The following is an 11,315-nucleotide window of genomic DNA, read 5'->3' as shown; positions in this document are numbered from 1 at the left end:
CCCTGGTCAGGATGTGTATGGGAGGCAACCAATGGATGTTTCTCTCCCACATTGATCATTTTCTCTATAAAAAAAAGCAAGAAAGAAAGAAAGAAAGCAAGAAAGAAAGAAAGAAAGAAAGAAAGAAAGAAAGAAAGAAAGAAAGAGAAAGAAAGAAAGAAAGAAAGAAAGAAAGAAAGAAAGAAAGAAAGAAAGAAAGAAAGAAAGAAAGAAAGAAAGAAAGAAAGAAAATATCCTTGGGTGAGGATTAAAAAAAAAAAGACTAAAAATAAAAGCTTACTTCAGAAAGGACCCAGGAGGTTTTCCTTTTTTTTTTTTTTTTTTTTTTTTTTTTTTTTTTTTTTTTTTTTATAAAGTTCTTGTGATGATAGGTGTTTTGTGTCTTGTGGGGACCCACTCAGACCCCAGATTGGTATAAAGGTAAGTTCAAAGACAAAACATGTTAGCTAAAGTAGATAAAGAAATAAACCTTATCAAAATTGCTCTTATTGACTACAGGAGCACCTGCAGAAAATACAGCTGCCTCCAATCCCTCTCCCAAGGAGTTTCCTGCAAATTCAGCTGCCCAGGGAGACAGGTTTCCCACTTCTGTTAGCATCAAAAAGCCCAACAGAACCTCCCATACTTTCCCATTGAAGCTCTGACCACCACCAACATCACTACCACCACCTTCTCCACCTGTTAAATTTGGTACTTGAACATTTTTTAAATCTCTGTCTATGGAATGAGTTCCCCATCACGGAATATTTTCACCTGCACCCATAAACGACCCTTGTCTTTCCTCCTGTTAATCTGTCTGTCAGTTCATCTGCAAGTCCCTTGCCACCAGACACCAGTTGGAATTCAGAAACTCTTACTCAGTATTCTTATTTTCATTGCACTGTAGTTTGCATAAGTTCAGTAGGAATCGGTTTTGTTTATAAGAGGATATAATTGATTATATGATGAAGGCTTTGATTGGAATGTCATATTTGAGAATGATATGCATAGAATCAGATATGACCAGAAAGTTTTAAAGAATTAAGACTGACCTTGTGGAACCATTGTGTGCTAGTACAAATCCTACTGGGGGGTGGAGGGGAGGAAGAAAAGAAATTGATACATAGGTTTCCCAGCCATGTAGGTGGCAAGGAAAGCCACTATCTGGCAGGCCCAGGAACTTTAGAATATTTTGGGGACTTCAAGAAAAGAGCAATCCCCCAAATATATAGATACTGCAGAAGAAATCCTGTAAGTTCTTGACTTGGTTTATAAGCATCAAGAGGAATTTAGAAGACCAATCTGAGTTCCTTATAAAAGTTTCAGCAAAGCAAACTTGAAAAGGCCTGTGTCATCAGTTACCATTCTTATTGCACTTATATAAATTATCAGGTTGCCAAAACCGGTTTAGCTCAGTGGATAGAGTGTCGGACGGAAGACTGAAAGGTCCCAGGTTCGATTCCGGTCAAGGGCATGTACCTTGGTTGCGGGCACATCCCCAGTAGGGAGTGTGCAGGAAGCAGCTGATATATGTTTCTAGCTTTCTATCCCTCTCCCTTCCTCTTGGTAAAAACTCAATAAAATATATTTAAAAAAAATAAATGATCAGGTCAAACTTAATGACACTAGACTTATTTTGTGAATAAGAATAATCTTACTTTGATTGTCTTTAATCAAAAATGGGAGTGAGTATAGAGAGAAATATTGTTTCAATGGAAAATAATAACCCACCCTGGTGTGTTATTAGATGTAAGTCTTGTTTATTGTGTTTGAGCTATTTTTCACCTCTTTGTAAATTGTACTCTGCTTTCTTACACATTTTGTTGATAATTAACATTTCCAATTTTCTCTCACTTTCCTGACTTGCATCACTGAAAAGTACAACTGCTCTTTTCCTGAAGTGCTGTAAGCTGGAGCTGAACTGCTTGATGTCACTTCAAAGGATTTATGATCAAAACAATGTGGTCAGGCACTCAGAATGTTCACCTGTGTCTACCATGCTCTGCCCGAGAAAATAACCGTGGCTGTGAGATTACCACTGCCAACCTCACTGAAGATGCTTCAAATATATAGAAGTCTTCTTGACTGGCTGCTTTCTGGATACAGAAACGAGGTTTATAATCTGCTTCAATCTTTTGTTTTCCTCTTCCTTTGCATATCTCTTTCCTTAAAACTTCCAACCTGAATGTCTCTGCATAGCAACCAATGTGGCTGCTATTACTCCTCCTCCTCCTCTTTAAAAATACCTTTTTATTGATTTTTTTTTTTTAGAGAGAGGAAGGGAGGAGGTTAGAGAGACAGGAACATTGATGAGAGAGAGACATCATTGATTGTCTGCATCTTGCATGCCCTCTCCCTCCCCCCAACGGGGGATCAAGCCCCTAACCTTAGGTCTGTGCCCTAATTGCTAACTGAGGGTTGGCCTCTTGGTTCCTGGCTCGATGCTCATCTCAATGCTGAGCTACACCTGCTCAGCCTCTGAGCTGTACCGCCAGGCTTTCCTCCTCTTCCTCTTCCTTGCCCTTTTTCTTTTTTGGGGAGTAAAACTTCTAGGGAAGTTTCAGATGGGGGAAATGTGGGAAGGGCGCCACTCAGACTCTCAGAGTTGATTTTAAAGTGAGAACATTTGAGCTAAGGAAGGTACAAAAAAAAACTTATCTCAACTCTCCTCATCTGACTCAAGCAGAGCCCCCAGCTTCCATTAACCCCACCTGCAATGGGAGTTTTCTGCTGCCATGGTTTTCAGCTGCCATAGAGACTGACTTCCAGGTATTGTCTAAAAAGCCCCACAGAGCCTTCCATACCTTCCTATTGAAGTCCTAACTCCTTCCCCCTTTTGCCAAGTAGGGTATACCAACCTTTTTATTCCCCGAAATCGAGTGAGTTACCCATCTCTGTAGGTATAAATAAACCATGTCTTTTCTCCTGTTAGCTTATCTATTGTCCATTCATTTGCAGGCCCCCAACCACTGGACCTACATGGGAAACGGAAGAGTTCCCTCGCCTACAGCCTCCTTCCTGCTGGCTGTCACGGGCTGCTCCTTGGTGAAACCCGCACTCCCTGCCATACAGCAGTTTCCATTTCTGGACGTCTGAGTGCATATGGGCATGTGTGTATTTACAGAGCTGGCAGCTCCGCAGGTCGTGACTGAGCGTCCTTAGGAATTTCCTTGGACAGTCAAAGCTTAGTAAAGTAGGAAGCACTCTTCCCCGAAGATTAGAAATCTATCTTCAAGCACAGACCATTGCCCTGCTTGTTGCATCATCAGGCCAGCCAGCTTAAAATAAATCATGTATTAAAAGTGAACCAATTACCAAACTCACCTCCCAACGCCAGTTTTGGGAAATGGGCTGAAGGCCTCCCTCCATGGAAACCTGACCGTGCTTTTCCTGATGACATCGTCTTGGAATGTTGATAAATTTCTTTTGGCATATGCTTTAGGGAGAAGACAGTTGTCTAAGTTAACGACAATTTTTAACGAGAGGCAGCTTTGAGCTTTGGTGACTGGTGGACTGGGTTCAGCTCCCAATTCAGCCACTTGTTAGTTTTCCAACCTTGAGCAATTTTCAGCTTCTTTGAGGCTGCCTCACTTTCTTTATTTGTAAACAACATTTAATTTGAAAGATTTGGGGAAGAGGATAAATGACATAAGTATATATACAAGTGCTGAATTTTCTTCCTGGCTTCTTTATGGTGCTTTCAAAATCATATGAGACATAGGGTTAGTAGTCTGTGGGCAATATTGATATAGCTCTTCTCAACATTATAACATATACCCTATTCCATTTACTTAATTTTATTTACCTATTTTCCAGTTTCCCTTATTCCTGGAAAAAGATCACACATCTTTTATATGGACAGAAAAAAACATTAAGATTTTTTGGTGAAAACTAAATCAAAATTTTTTTTTAAAAAAGGAGAATATATACTTTTTGTCATTTCTAGATAATAATAATAATAATAATAATAATGACAAGTTTTCTGTTTAACTTCTTGAAGGTTTTCTAGATTTCCCTTTAGCTTGGGCATAAGCTGATATGGAGTCTGGATCCCATTCTCTGTTCTTTTTGTGAATATGTAAATCTCATTATAGCTGGCTGTACCCACCACGACCTGAGTCACCCTGAGTATGGACGGACTGCATTGGGCAATATGCAGGCCAAGATCTTTCGGTCAGTGCTTGGCAGAATGAATGGAGGAAGATGCCAACATTGTTGCCAAATGGATGGCTCATATTTTCCATCTTTGTCTTTGTGGATGGCAGTCATGTGCTCCCTGTGATGCCCAAATGTGCAACAGATGCCAGGGGCTTTGAGTCAGAGCAAGGGCCTAGGATGAGTTTAGGCCTTCCTGGTGGGCATGGGCCTGGGTTAGGCTAACAGACATGTGCTTAGCCTGGATAACCAGCTACAGCAGATTAGACCTTCGTTGGGTAGATAAAAATCAGAAAGAAAGGCTGAGACTGGCCCTAGAAATGGCAACTTGGGGTGGGTGAAAGGGGGACCTTGGACTGTTGCTGATTGTAGAGGTGGGGCGTGGCCATCAGATCAGGCTCAGAATGAAGGAAGTTGAGGAGTCAGGCAAGGTTATAGCTCGGACACAGCTGAAGATAATAACCATGATCATGCCCGATGCTTCCCCAGGTGCATGTGATACTGATAGACTCAGGCTCCCACTTACCAAAGCATGGCTTAGAATTTCTCTTGGCAGCTCGGGCAATCTGACTCTTTCTCTGAGACTCAGTTCCTGGTGGGCCACGAGTGAAAGGAGGATTCTGCTGCCATTGAAACAAAAGCTGAATATTCTTTGGACCAGGGCCACTGAGTCTTTCTAGGTAACAAGGCTGTTTCCTAGGCTGCAATCTGAAGCAAAGACGAGGATTTTCTCTATCCATTCACAACATGAGAAAAGGTTCAAGACATGGGGTATCTTACCAGAGTCTCAAGGTGAGAAAATTAGTACTTTCAGAAAAGTGTTTTTCAACTTAGATCTATATCCATTTGGAAGCGGTAACTATTACCACTTTTAGGGAGCATATCACTGGGCTACATCTACTATCAAGGAAATATACCCACTGCACTGAAGACATTTCTACCCACAATACCCCAGAAGGGATTGACATTTTTGCTAACAATGTGTGGGTATCACTGTCAGAGGTTAGCAACAATTGCAAAAACCCTTTGCAGTACCTTAATTAACTTAGCAGTCCCAGACCTGGGGATTTATCGGCCTGTGGTTAGTCCCTCAACCTGGTTTATGGCTTAGAAGGCCCTAGGTATTGGCGTACAGTGGGGTTGGGGACAGAGAGGAGGTGAATGATGAGGAGCTACTTCCACTAGGTCTTTAGTCTCCTGTTAATGGGGTGTGTGGCCCTCAGGGCTTCCTATACCTTTCAGAACTCTATCCAGAACTGGTTCAACTTTCCTGAGTCCACTAAGCATCCCAGGGATGGGAAATATTCTTGGTGTGGATAACAGGTAAGCTCCTTCCCAGCTGCAAAGATATGAGGTCAGGAAGCTCCTATGACCTCTTTAATGGTGATGTCCTCACACCGAGTAAAATGAGGATTGTGGGGTTGTAGAAACCAGGGCTCAGACGTCCTGGAAGAGTGCCATATCCTTCTTGAGAACCTCCTGTCCTGAACCTCAGGCAGCCATCCCTGACTGGACACTGTGTCCCAGCCTCTTCCCAACCAGGTGTCCTTCCAGAGGCGGAGGCAGCCTTCCCGAATGGCCACACCCCAGTTCTCAATAACCACACCCCGGTCCGTAGGACTGCCAGGCCACCTGGTTTCTTTCCCTTGATTAACTTTCATGAGACTCTAGACACATTGCATACGCTAAGTACATAAATTGAAAGTCATCATGTGATAGTCTCTTTATTGGTCCTGGACACAGGAGGAAAAAATGGCTTTGTAGCATATTTGAAAACAAACAAACAAAAAAAACACCTAAGACTAAAATAAGCAAACAAAAATTCTTGGCTTCCCAAGCTTCCTGTAGAAATAAGAAGCCTTTCAGTTTTCAGCAGAAAAGTCTTGGTGTGTGCCAAAGCACGATACAGGTGCTTAAAGCTTCTAATGGGTACTGGAATGTTTTCTGAATCCGGTAACATGCAATGTAGGGTGGAGAGAATTTACACCTAACTCTGGTCCGTGTGAAAATGATATCATCTATCTGGATCTTGTCCACCTGCAAAGTACTTCTTAGATTCAATTACCCAGGTGATTGCTTTATCCTTCCAACATACTTTCCATGTATAAAAATATCTTAACACTAAACCCACTATGCCATTTTTGAAAAAGTAATGTTGAGCTTTCATAGCATTTTCCAAATCTATAGTTTAACTTGTTTGTGTGTGTGTTTTTTTCTGGATTTAAAAAAAAAATGTAACGTTTTTAAAGAAAATTCCCTCCATGTTGATTTGTGTGGCTGAGCTCCCCAGAGAATAGGCTGACCTCCATGAAGTCCTCACTCCCCACCAGTAGGAGCTTGAATAATGACTGAGTGACAAAGTGTCTCATTCAGTTATTATTCAACTATATTAAATTGCTAAAGTTGGTAATTGGAGCATATCTTATTACAAAGGCAAAAGTTCAACATTTTCCCCCAGGCACAATAGGCTTGCGCATTTAAAAACTTCTGGTTTGGGAAGGAATAAGATGTCAGGGCATGGAGCATGCAACAAATTAAACAGGCTGTATTAACCAAACCTGGGCAAAATTACCAGGCATTACCTGAAAGATATTTACCAATCTCAAGCCTAATTACTTTAAGGGGTTGAGAAAGTAGAAGAGAATTTTAAAAACACATCAATATTCCCTAGCTCTATTAGGCTTACACAATTAAAAAACTACCATTTAAAATATTGTAGTAGGGATTGATATTATATTATATATACTATGCCCACACAGTACTGAGTATGATTTTGAAATCTCACCTGATTATATTAAAACTCACTTGCATCCATAGCTATAGCCTACTTATTGGAAGTATCATTTGGTGTATGACTAAGGGTCTGATTTTCTCTAAAATGGTACTCTAAAGAAGGAACAGTTTTTCAAAGACAATAGGAACTTTAGGTATGTGCTTGGAAGTGGGATCCACAAGTGTCTGCTTCAAACAATAAAAAATGAATGTGGTGGAAATGAAAGTGACCACAGCCTGTGGTAGAATTCCCCAAAGTGTCTCCTCAGAAGAGGCATTTGGGGCACTTATTTCATAATCTAGGTTTCCAGAAGTCTTCCCTGGAGGTTATGATTCCCACGTTGGGGCAGGCCTAGGAATCAGTATTTTTTAATGAGTCCCAGTGATTCTTATGGTAAGACAAATGTGAAAAACACTATTCAATCATTGATACTCCTTCATGAGACTATCATACATGATTTTACTCATTTTTTAGTACTCACTATGGTATTTCTCAAACTGGGATCCTGGATCTGCTACATCAAAATCATGTGAAGTGCTTGATTAAAATCCAGATCTTGGGCCCATCCCAAACGTGCTATATCAGAATCATCAGAGGTAGGACCTACACGTGTGCATTTTAAATGAGCCTTCCAAGTGATTCTTATGCAGTAAATTTTGAGAATATCTGCTTCATGTCAGGCACATAGAATGTCTCTTCCAATTCCCAATGTCCATTCCCAATCAATAGGTAACAAACACTGAAAGACCGACTGAGCAGGGATCAGTGGGTGATGTATGCAAGAGAAATGTACAGGGTGAGAGAAGAGTGGCATTTCTTCCTGCATTAAACTAGAAGTCCTCCAGGCTTGTAGGAGCAAAAAGGGAAGCTGCCCAGGCCCCTTCAACCTCTGGGGCCTATGATGGGCCAACCACATGCCTGGTTGGAGATGGCCCTGCAAAGGCTCCACCATCCAGGGTCAAGTGCAACACCAGCAAGAACTCTCACTCAGAATTTCCTGCCAGAGCTCCAGCCCTGCAGGACATAAATATATTTTACTTTTCTCCTTTCTTCTCCCATTTCCTTAGTTTTGTTTGTGGAACAGTAATGGAATTTGCCCAGGCATTGTTTCATTTTGACACCGTAACAAGGTCGGTTCTGAATTCACTTTCTCCATTAGAAGCCTATGGAGTGTGCATTGTTCCTGTGGACTTTTACTGATGGACAATTGTGTTTAAAATAACTTGTCCAAAGCATATCTGGGAAATAATAAGTAAACTCAGTTTGAGCAAATTTTAGCTGATTCCCATTCTGATTTCTCTGATTGTTTATATAGATGGAAGTTCAGGCAAATGCCCTTTTGGTTTTGAATGGTAAGAGAATAATAGCAAAAATAATAATGAAGTACTTAGGAATCTTGTGGTATTGTAACTCGAACATAGAATTTGAAATAAAAAGAATTGAATAAACGTCATTTCATCTATCTAATGGGAATAATGAGACCTGCCTGAGTTACTTCATTGGGTTACTGAAAGTCATCAGACTTGTAACATTGAAACTTGGTAAACTATAGAGCTTTATACAAACATTGGTTATTGATTTTAATAATGTTTGTTTTTCTTGACATCTTTGACCCTCTAGCTTTAGGCATTATTGGACTATTTTTAGGTGGTATGTGTCAACCTAAAATAAAGTGCCGAAAAAACATGGGAATTTGGGTAAAAGGTGCTTACCATTGCAATTACCTCTATTCTAGAGACAATTATTTGGACCAAGACATGATATTTGCTAATGTCTGGGAAGGAGGAAGTATGATCCAAGTAGCAAAGGTCCCAGTGACAAATGAAAGGCACTTGGAAACTATGGCGCATTGTTCTGTTCTTCTGGAAGGTAAAACACTGCCAGGATGAAGACAGAGCCATTCCAAGTGGGTGATGAAATTTGCTTTATTGACATTACCAATAAGGATGTATTTATGCGAAACAAACATGAAGTATAGCTCATACTTACGGGATTTGACAGGTAAGCAAAGGGAAATGGGGTGTCTGATCATGAGACCTAAAACTCTGAGCTTATTTGGCACTGGTTCATGCCTGCTGTATGATTTTTAAGTAATTATCTTTCCTCACGGATCATCAACTTTCTTATGCATAAAATGGGCACAAAACTCGCCATTGCACATTATAAGAGCACAGAAGATGATCTTTTCACTGGAAGTAAGAGGTCATCCAGAGTTTATCATTACTAGGTAATGAACATTATTTTTTTTTCATGTAGGCTGAAAATTGAGAAAGATGTACAATAGAGTTAGAAAATCAGAGTGCTTGTGTACTATAAATAGCTTACTTATTTTTTTCTTTCTGGGTTTTTGCTTTTTTTCCTTTCAAGTAAGGGCGTATATATTTTCCCTGTGGTTAGATCATCAAAAGGAAAAACGTGCCCCTCTTCAGGACTGCAGTCAAAAAAGCAACTTCATTATTCCAAATCACCACCCCCTCTGTGCACTTCCTGAAGTCTTGTGAGGAGAATGAAGACTTTGGGTATATTAAAAGCAAGTTCATAAAATAATTATGGCTATGCCCTAAATTTATGCATATTGTTACAAGTTAATGAGTCATTTCTGTTTCCTATAGAATTTTTTAACTGGAAAACGTTGATTTATTGTTAAAGTTGCTTGGTTGACAAATCCAGAGCACAAATAATTTTTTTAAGATTAGAAAGGGGCCATAGTATGGTTAAAGCTAAAGCACCCTTCAAAACCATCAGTTTATAGAAAGCTGGTACAAAGAGGTAAGTTGTAACAGTGATAAAAAGAAATGTTCATTGAGTGTGTTTCATGTGCTACATATGTCCTAATTTATTCGCATTTATGATGTCATTTAATTCTCAAAACTATCCTAGAAATAGATGCGATTGTTAATGCCATATTAGAGATAAGAAATGGAGGTTTGGCCAAAACCGGTTTGACTCAGTGGATAGAGCGCCGGCCTGGGGACTGAAGGGTCCCAGGTTCAGTTTCGGTCAAGGGCATGTACCTTGGTTGCAGGCATATCCCCAGTAGGGGATGTGCAGGAGGCAGCTGGTCAGTGTTTCTAACTTTCTATCCCTCTTCCTTTCTCTCTGTAAAAAGTAAATAGAATATATTAAAAAAAAAAGAAAGAAATGGAAGTTTGGAGAAATTAAGTCACTTGCTTAAAGTTCACTGCTTGTTTATTGTTCTGAGCTGCCTTGATCTCTTAGCCAGTTCAGGCTGCTGTAACAGAATACCCTAGACTGATTGCTTAAACAACACACATTTATTTCTCACAGTTTTAGAGGCTGGGAATTTCAAGATCAGGATGCTAGCCAATTTGGTATCTGATGAAGGCTCTTTTCGGGGTGTACACATGGATGACTTTTCTTGCTGTATCTTCACATGGTGGAGAGAGATCCCTTTTTTAAAGGCATTTATACTATTGATAAAAGTTCCACCTTCATGAACTGATTATCTCCCAAAGGCTTTATCTCCAAATACCATCATATTAAGGATTAAGCTTCAACATATGAATGTTGGGGCGTACATAAACATTTAGTCTTTAGCAATGATAAGAATTATTGACTCACTCATTCACGTAATCAAATAACAAGTATTAAACACATATTATTTACCAAACACTATGTACTTGGCACTGGGGACACAAAGATAAACCAGTAAGATATAGTCCCATCTTTATGGTGTGTTTAGAGAGTAGAAGGGGAGATAGACATAAATCAATTGTCACATGAACATATAATAATAAACTATATAGAAAAAGTGATTTTGAAGAGAAAGTATAGAAATAGTAACAGTGGGGAACCTTATCTTGACTGAGGAGTCTTCTCAAAGGATATAACCATTGAGATGAGATCTGAAGGATTACAAGAGTTAGCTAGAACATTTGGAGGAATGTAAGAGTGTTTTAATCATGAGATTTGGAAAATGCAGGTGCAAAGACCTTTGACTGAAGCACTGAGGGCTGGGGAGGGTTAAAGGTGGTAGAGAGAGAGGTAGGCAGAGGTCAGCTTATCCAGAGGCTTGAGATATTTGGTCTTTGTCATGAAATCAACGGTTTCTGGATTTCTCTTCAATAAAGATCACCAGTGACATGGTAGTTGCCTAGTTTTATAGCTTCTTCCCAAGTTTTTTTTTCTCCCCAAAAATCTGGAGCACCTAAAAGCAATGGCCTCAGGTTCATGGTCCTTTATTTCCCAGCTCCTCTAAGAACCTCAGGACTCTTGCTCTGCCTCATTCTTCTTTCACCTCTTCAATGTAAGACTATGGTAAGCTGTTTAAAATGTGTGTGTGTGTGTGTGTGTGTGTGTGTGTGTGTGTGTGTGTATAATTTCAATGTTCACTCTTTTTTTAAATCTTTTTTTTATTTTTTTAGTTTACAGTTTTACATCTGTCTCC

At 39.9% G+C, this 11,315-nt stretch overlaps 1 long non-coding RNA gene across 1 annotated transcript in view; it reads left to right on the top strand.

The window, feature by feature from the left end:
* The first annotated feature begins 303 nt into the window (after positions 1 to 303).
* Positions 304 to 11,315, top strand: part of LOC311621139 — a 335,010-nt gene continuing 323,998 nt past the window's right edge. Inside the window, exon 1 of the long non-coding RNA XR_014794792.1 lies at positions 304 to 355. This is a non-coding gene — a long non-coding RNA (uncharacterized lncRNA). The remainder of the gene's footprint in view (positions 356 to 11,315) is intronic.

This window comes from Pipistrellus hanaki (assembly GCF_964339955.1).
Source record: "Pipistrellus hanaki genome assembly, chromosome: 4".
NCBI lineage: Eukaryota > Metazoa > Chordata > Mammalia > Chiroptera > Vespertilionidae > Pipistrellus > Pipistrellus hanaki.
This window is presented reverse-complemented; position numbering and strand designations above follow the sequence as displayed.